Raw genomic sequence first — 9,023 nt, forward strand, 5'->3', positions numbered from 1 at the left:
GGGTTCGTGCTGAACATTCCGGCTCAACCTCCGACAACATGGATGGGCAATTGCGCGCACTATGCTCCTGGTTAGTGAATATAGTCGCGATCTCGCGCAGTGGCCTGCAGTTTATTAGCCCTTCGCGTCGCCGGTGGCGACCACATCGCCGATTTGTGCTCCGATGGTGAGCACGGTTCCGCGAACGCTGAAATATATACAGGTCGGGTGGCGACGGTCTGAAGTCCCAGCGACGCCTCGTATCGCAAGATCGGGCCTTTAAATACTGGCGAAAATCCGCATAAAATGATAGATTTTAAGGCTTCACCGGATGTGTTTCTTTCTTGCAATATAACATGCGCTCGGTCGCTGTGGAAGCGTGTAAACGCTGACGAACCGTCATGGACTGATTGTCCAATGCCTAGACCCTTGCGAAGATCGATTAAAGGCTATTTCCGTGCGTTATTTTCGCGAAATCCGCCAACGAACGGTTTAGAGTACGATTCGTTCGGAATTATCCGACGGTCTCTCGTGAACTTTTCGTAGTCCGAGCCCTTTGTTGCTGGTACACTTGCGTCATTCTTTCGAAGTTCTGGAAAGACGTAAGCGAGGTAGGTTCCAATGTCGAAATAGACACTTCCGGAACTCCCGAATCGAAACGATTATCCGACAGATAATTGTTTCGCGACACGTAGAGTTGATGCTGCCCAGTGATGCATGATTACCTATGTTAGTGCAGCAGGTGTACTCATAGCTCGAGACGGGTATGTTCCGGGAAACCAGTCGTGGCTCCCCGGCGAAGTCCCCGTGCGATTACAGACTTCCGGCGTAGTACGGCGATCGTTAGAAAACGCGATCTCCATGGGTTTGGCTTGTAGGTTGTGAATTTAGTGGTTATTGTGGTAGACACTAAACCGTGGAACTTCCTAGGTCCGGTATGACGTCCTTTTTGCAGTTCAGAAGACAGGCGGCAGCCATTTGACAGGTGGTATGTCGATCCGAAGTCGTACAGTGGATTCACGCTCGGTGATATATTCTTCTATCCTGTTCTTACTATCTATTTCGTATAAGTATTGACTTGCACCCCGTTTGTTTCTATCATAGCTCTACCAATTTCATGGCAGTAATCATGTGAGGAATTAGAGTAGTTTATCCTATTGATATGGTGACCCTGATTGTTCGTTCCGTACTTCGTTCGATGACCTACTGTATTGGTGCTTTTATCATATATCTATTGACCATGGTTGTCGGTTTTGCACTATGTATTGGTTGCATATTTCTTGACTTCGGTCGTTCGAGTGACCCTTTGAGGTCGGTTGTACCTGAGGGATAGGATTGTCGCTGGTGCTCGACCACCTTCTGTGACTAGATATCGCAATACACCTGTACATGTCGGTCGGTTCTTGGTCGTAACACTTTAGTTACATCGAGCAGTATCTCATACTATCTTTATTCCACCTGCTAAGTTGTCTATGTGTAATAATCCTGTATAAGGGTGTAAGTAATGCATTTGTATATACTATATCTGTGACCCTCTGGTTGGTCGGTTCCTCCTATTTGCATCGTGCCAGCTTTTGGTCTAGATCGTGTACTATTCCGTAGCATGACACTATTCTCAGGTCGATTTCACAGTTGTACATTGATGGACCTACATGGTCGGTATGCCCAAGGGGCACGTGATTTGTCGCTGATTTGCACGTTGGCGTATGACATTCCGCATGATCGCCACAGCTCGAGTGCATTATCACCAGTACACACAGCCGGGTTGATCACCCGCCCGCCGCAGGAGGTTCTTTTTCCGGACCCAAAGTCGTGCATCGACCCGTGATGCCCAGCGTGATTCTCATTTGTGCTAGGTTACATCCCAGGTGTGAGCAGATAGGCTTTTGCCTGAGGTCCTCTTGACGCAGACACGGCGTTTAAGATTGGGTACCGTTTGGAACTCTCTCGTCCGGTTGACGCATATAGCTAACGTAGTGGTTGTTCACTTAGTACATCTAGTCTTCTCTTTACAGTTGCTTGTCACTATACTGTTGATATCCTAGTATGCTTGCAGTTGTACATCACATAGCCGGGAGTTGTGGTCTTTCCATATATATATACATCGTTGTTCATTATGTTCTAACTGTATATTTTACTTACCCATACTGTTCGGTTATCTCTTCCATGATCGGTGAGTAGTCCCTCGCCTTCTTCGGCTTGCGGTACCCCCACCACTGGGTGAGACTGTTCACAGTTCTCAGCCTCCCCCACCATTTTCCAGGTCGCGTGGGAGCGATGAGTATTGGTAGAACGTGAGGCTACGGGTGGGTAGCGTGGTTGATAGTGCTTCTCGACTCAGGTTACTTTCGATTAGATTATTATCTGTATTTGCTGTTTGATATATAGTTAGTTGGTTATGTGGTTCAGTAATTATTTACATTGAAAAAAGGCGTTGGATTTATGTTTTTTTTAAAATAAAAGGTTCTAACCCGCCTCGGATAGCGTTTTAAAAGAATAAGGTTTCTGTGTAGGAAACAGTTTTCAAAAGATTTTTGTGATTTCTGTTAAAGCCTTGCAATGTAAAACTGTGATGTATGTGAAGTGTATGAATTGTAATAAGTAGTCTTTATATTCATATCTGTTTGTGGTTGTTATCCTGGTTGTACTTGTATTGGTCGAACGCCGTGCAAATACAAGGGAGACTCTGTCGTTGTTGAAACAGTGGATTCCCTGTATTTGGTGGCGGTAACTGGCATAACTCTGTGGGTCAGTTTTTCAAAAAAAAAAAAAAAAAAAAACTCAGTACTGCTTTTCCGCTTTGTTTTAAACTGAAAAGGGACCCCGGGGCGTGACAGAGAGAGAGAGAGAGAGAGAGAAAGGGCACGACTATTGTGCTCTAAGGAGCATGAAGGCCTCCGTGCTCCAAATCAGGTTTCGACGATAGAATTTTCGAATCGACGATCAGTTCCATTAGACTTGATCTAACGTATTTGAAGTTTCTAGAAAATAATTTTTGCTGTTTTTCAATATCATTTAAGCCCCAGTAAGTAATTTTTCTAAAATAATTTAATAAAAACTAAAATTTTAAATTTTAAAAATTTAAAATATAATCTTACAATTTAGTATTTAGCACTTAGTATTTTAAAATTAAGTTTTAAAAATTTAAAATTTAAAATCTACATTTAAATTTTATAATTTAAATATAAATTTTGAATTTTAAATGTTGAAATTTGAAATTTAAAATTAAAAATTTTAGATAATTGCAAATTTGAAATTTAAAATTTTAAAATCTAAAGTTTGAAGTTTTAAATTTAAAATAAATTTAAAATTTTGATATTTGAAATTTTCGCATTCAAAATTTAGATTTTAAAATATAAATTTAAAATTTTGCTATTTAAAATTTAATTTTAAAATTTTAAAAATATCAATTTTGAATTTAAAATATAAATCTAAATTTAAATTTAAAATCAAAAGTAAAATTAAATTTAAAATTTGAAACTTTTAGCCCAAAGTGGAAAATCGGATTTCAAGAAGCAGATTTTAGTTATATTTGATTTTCTGCCAATAAAATTAGGAATCTTATTCTAAAATTCAGAATCAAGTTTTACAAAAAAATGTTAGCTCTATTAAGAAAAAAAATTATTTTTGGCTCTAAAATTACTATTTAAACGTTACGCCAAACGCTCCCTAGAAGTGCCACCCAGTGACCGGTCCAAATTCACTTTGCCACAAAATATTATTATAGCATAGCCAAATTTACAATCGAACAGAGAAATTTATTAAGCCTGATCAACGCTGGCCACAAATTTTAACCAAACTAAATTAATCTCATTTCTGAAAAGTAAGATAACACTTTATTAATAGCGCTGCTCATTATTATTGGGCGTTCAATTTGCCGTCTTTAAATGGAACTTACGATCGATCATTTTCTGCGAACCCGTCCCATCAACAACCCTAAATTTCAACACGCGAGAACTTTTACTACAATAAGATCAATGATAGCACAAATAATTCGAGCATGAAATGTTCGCTAGATACGCACCAAAGTTCGGAGTTGAATATGTATAGAACTAAAGAAGCAAGAGTGAGATCATCACTTCAAATGAGCTTATACGTAAAGCACTTTTTCCTCATGGTTAATATATAAAGAAACATATCTTTCAATATGATCTTGAGAAGCTACCCCTATCGCATTTACAAGTGCTTTAATTTTGAGGCCACTAAAGGCGATGCAACTAATTACTGTGGACTAGATAGAGCTCGCTGTCCCTCTCAACAACCATTTGGTTTCATTGTGGGAGGTGAGTACACAAACCACAAAGGTGCAATTAAGGAGAGAAGTAATCTTCTTGATCTACAAACTTAGACATTAATTAGTTTCGTTAAAATATATGGAACGTACGAGGCCACTTAAACATTATTTCAGCGAATAAAACTGTACTAAACAGCAACTACTAATTGCTAACAGAGCCATTAAATTTACTATAATTTGTATCTAAACCAATTAATTATATATAAGGGGCAATTGATTATATATCCCTGAAAGGTTTTCGACTTTCCGATTTACCCCTCTTAGAAGGCTAATACTGAAAATGCTTTTTTTACGTTCTAACCTATTTCTAATAAACCCCTACAGTTAAAATCTGTTAATGAACTCTATTATTTCTATGAAATTACTACTTTGCTTTTTCAAATATACCTTTATACCATCACTGACTTTTTTTATTTGCCCTTACGTTAAGAGCACAAAAAATATTTTGCTTTTTTATTTTTTTAAATATATCATTCTATCATCACTAATATTTCTTATTTACCCTTAAGTTAAGGGCAAAAGTTGTATTTTAATTTTTTCTAACTATGGTAGATATTTAACTCACGTTTAACCCAAGTTAACTAAATGGGTGGTAACTGTATGGATATTTTGGAATAACGGAGGAACATAATAGGGGTATATATCGAAAAAAAAAAAAAAGTGGGGGTAAATGAGATATTTTTAAGTTTTGAGAACTATATAAGCAATTATCCCATATATATATAACATCAAATATGGATTTTAAAATATGTATTTTAAAATTTAAACCAAGTTTTTGGCCCACTTCTTGAAAAGCTGTATAGTGAGATACAACTGGAGGAAGAACACACAACTTGAGTTAAGGCCGCTTTTGGCATAATTGCAATTTAAAAAATATTTTTAAATTTTAAATAAATTTTAATTTGATTTTTAAAATTTGAAATTTTAAATTTGAAAAATTAAACATATAAATTTAAATTTTATAATTTAATTAAATTTAAATTCTAAAATTTAAATTTTAAATTTTCTTAAATTAAAATTTAAAATTTAAAATTAAAAAGGTAAAATTTAAAAAATATAAAATTTGAGATTGTGAATTAAATTTTGAAATAATATCTAAATTTAAATTTTAAACGTTGCAAATTTAAAATCCATTAATAAATTATCAATTTAAATTAAATATAAAATTAAACTTTGAATCAAAAATTAAAATAAAATTTAAAGTTTGAGTACAAAATTAGAAATCAGATTTCAAAAAGCAGATTTCGTTACTTCTATTTGGGGCTAACAAAATCATAAAACTGATTTTACAAATCAGAATAAATTTAGAAATAAAGTTGTCAAACGCTCTATTCAGCTAAAAATTATTTTTATAGCCCCAAAATTATTTTTTAAAAGTTAAACAAACACCCCCTAAGTTTTTTTTTTTCTTTTTTGAGAGAGATAGGTAGCCACCTATCCTTTCGTTTATTTCATTTTAAAAATAAACTTAGCTGGAAATGTGAATCAACCAGAATCAAACTGGATCTGATACCAACCACAAAGTCCTTCCACTTGCTCTACGGACAGTCGTAACATTTACCTAAGTTGATTCCATATTTTTGCTTTCTTGAGGTGATCAATTGGTGTTACAATTACTTTTTGTTGCTTGAATCTTATCTTTCAACTTTTAACTCTCTAGTGATTGACAAGGATAGATCAACTACTAGAATTCAAAGTCAATTTTTCCATTGGTCGAGAAAAAAAATATAAAAAGCAAAAACATAGGAGATAACAAGCTAGCCCGAGTGGAGGTAGGCCAAATCTATATATGCAAGTGGCCAACCTTAATAAAAATAAATAAATAATAAAATCTAATGATGAGCTGTAAAGGATCTAATCCAATGAGCATCATCATTACTTCATTAGGTTATAGAATGTTCTCGTCAAAAAATAACATTTATCATTACATTTGGGAAGAAGAAAGAGGAACAATATAAAGGTTCAAACTTCTTACGAAGTTTCAATTAATTGAGCCCGTGATCTCTAAAATTGTTGCGATTAAATTCTCAACCTTTTACGCATGTTAATTTCAATCATTTTCTGATATATTAATTACTTGTTGCAATTAATAGTTAACGCTCTTAAAATTACCTATGTTTCAATTGTGCCTGACCTTTCTCAATCAGTTCAATCAATATTCGTCTTATAAAAACCTCTGGCAACAGGATTTGCAACTCTATGTCTCTAAAACACTAACTTGATGGACCAAGTCTAAAAAGAAGTTCTAATACTTATACCCCTATTCTCTTAGTAGTTTAGGGTATAAGCAAGAACTAGCTATTTACAGGGATATGTACAAATATGGGATAGAAAATAGAGCATTGGATGAAAAATTATGTGTTCCGTAAATAAGAAAAAATATTAGGTAGTTTTATATAGAAAAATGAAGGTTGGTGAGATAAAACCGAGAACTACTATCTCGATAAAAAATTAGCGTTTGGGTATAAAAAGGGATAAGGGCCTATTCTATTCCTATCCCTAACCAAACGCTGCCTATAGATAAGTACACTTAGGTGCCACATGACAATATACTGAACTTAGTATAGTGCACTAAAGTTCGACCGAATTGGTAAAGTGGGGTTAGCAATCATGATAAGATTATCTAGATAGAATCACATGGAGTTAAAACAAATTTGGATCAAATCCGAGCTTTAATGAGTTGAAATATAGTATTTCAGACTTTCTGGGCCGCCAAAAGTATGTCGTGTGCAAAATCTTTCGATCGTATAGGCCCGTTCTAGCAGATGTCTTATGTTAATTATTCGATGTCTGAATTACCCTGCGAGCAAGATTTTAAGTGCCCGTCGCACGGGCCGTATCCATCGTGCCGTACCGTACCAACAGAAGTTACCGCCACACAGAGATCCGTACAAAACCTCTATTCTTTAATTATAAGTATTTCCTCAATAAAGTTCAAAGGATTTGATAAAAAGATATATATAAATAGTTAGAATATTTTTGTTGCTAAAGAAAATAAATATTATCTATATTATGTGTCGGCACAGAATATTTTTTTGACCGGCACGCATCGGCCACGGCTGCGGCACGCACCATGCCGTACCGTGCCGGCAAATTTCCGGCACGATCCGCCACGACACTTAAATTCTTGCCTGCGGTGTCCGAAACTTTTCATATTATTCTTGTGGTGCCTGATTCCCTTCGGACAGTCACTAGAAACGAAGGGTTTGCTCGGAGTCGTTAATTAGTGCTAATAACTTAGTAACAAACATATCATTCTAAATATAATATATATATATATATATATACTATATATATATATATATATAATATATATATAAGTGGCTGGTAATTTCTGTAAGCATCGAGCTCCGTGCTTCTAAGTGTTTTCGATGTTCGACTTTCGAATCGACGATCGGCTCCGTAGAGTTGATCTAGGTATTTGAAGTACCTAGAAAATAAATTTTATGATTTTCGATTATCATTTGCCTACGTGATCGTAGGCTCAAAATTAATAATTTTAACGGCTGTGGTGAGCCGTTTGCAAGTTTAAACGGTGTAGAAATATCCAAATCACATGAATTTTGATAGAAAATCTTTATACCATATAAAACAAGATCAAAACTTTGATCTAAAAATTTAATGTCATACATCATATTTTGTAAGATTTTTTATTTTCAGCCGTTGATTTTGACACTTCGATCACTAGGCAAATGATATCGAAAATTACAAAATTTATTTTCTAGATATTTCAAATACTCTAGATCAAGTCTAACGGAGCTGATCGTCGATTCGAAAGTCCGAACATCGAAAACAACTTGGAAGCATGAAGCGCTCCGTACTTTCAGAAGCATACCAGACGCACTCTATTATATTTAACTATATAAAAGCGTATAGGATCGATAATGACAGACGGAATCTAAAAGGAATAAAATAATATTTCCTATATTACTACAAACAGGTTATTATTAATTTATTAAAAAAATCTCAAATAAGAATAAACGGTTACATAATTATTAAAAATATAGAATGATAGACTAAAAAAAAATAAAAAATTGTCAACTTATGATCAATTGTTAAAAAAAAAACTTAAATAAGAACGAACGGTTATGATTAATCTATCAAAAAAATAGTCATATCCATCTATAAATTAATTCAACGAACGATATAATCAATTTGTTAAAAATATTTTAAATAAAAAAGAATGATTATATCATTTGTTAAAAATAACATTCCTTATGCATCTATTTTATTATATTAAATTTCAGTTTACAATCGCGAATTAAACTTAATTTTTGATTACCAAATTTGATTAATGTTAAAAAATTAGTTATATAACTGATCAAAATTGAATTTTAAATTTTAAAATAAATATCAATTAATTTTGATGTTTTTAGTTTAAAACCCAATACTCAAATTTTAGATTCATCATCAATTAAAATATATAAAAAATATTAATGTATATAAAAAAACTATAAAATATTACATAATATTTCTAATAAAAATCATAATCATAAATTATAAATATAATTTTTATTGCAAACTCTAAATTAAAATAATTGTTACGTGGCATTTGCACGTACACTCAACTAGTGTGTGTGTGTGTGTGTATATATATATAAATATTACAACTTCAAATGGCCAAAATAAGACTTGCGAAGCTTACTCAACCTGCAAAGTGGTTCATTCCCCACTACTATTTAGAGTTTCCCGCTCTCACCAAAACCCCCGACAAAGGAAGTTTGGAGAGGATTTATTCAGAAAGTTGACA

This window comes from Ananas comosus, linkage group 21 (genome assembly GCF_001540865.1).
Source record: "Ananas comosus cultivar F153 linkage group 21, ASM154086v1, whole genome shotgun sequence".
NCBI lineage: Eukaryota > Viridiplantae > Streptophyta > Magnoliopsida > Poales > Bromeliaceae > Ananas > Ananas comosus.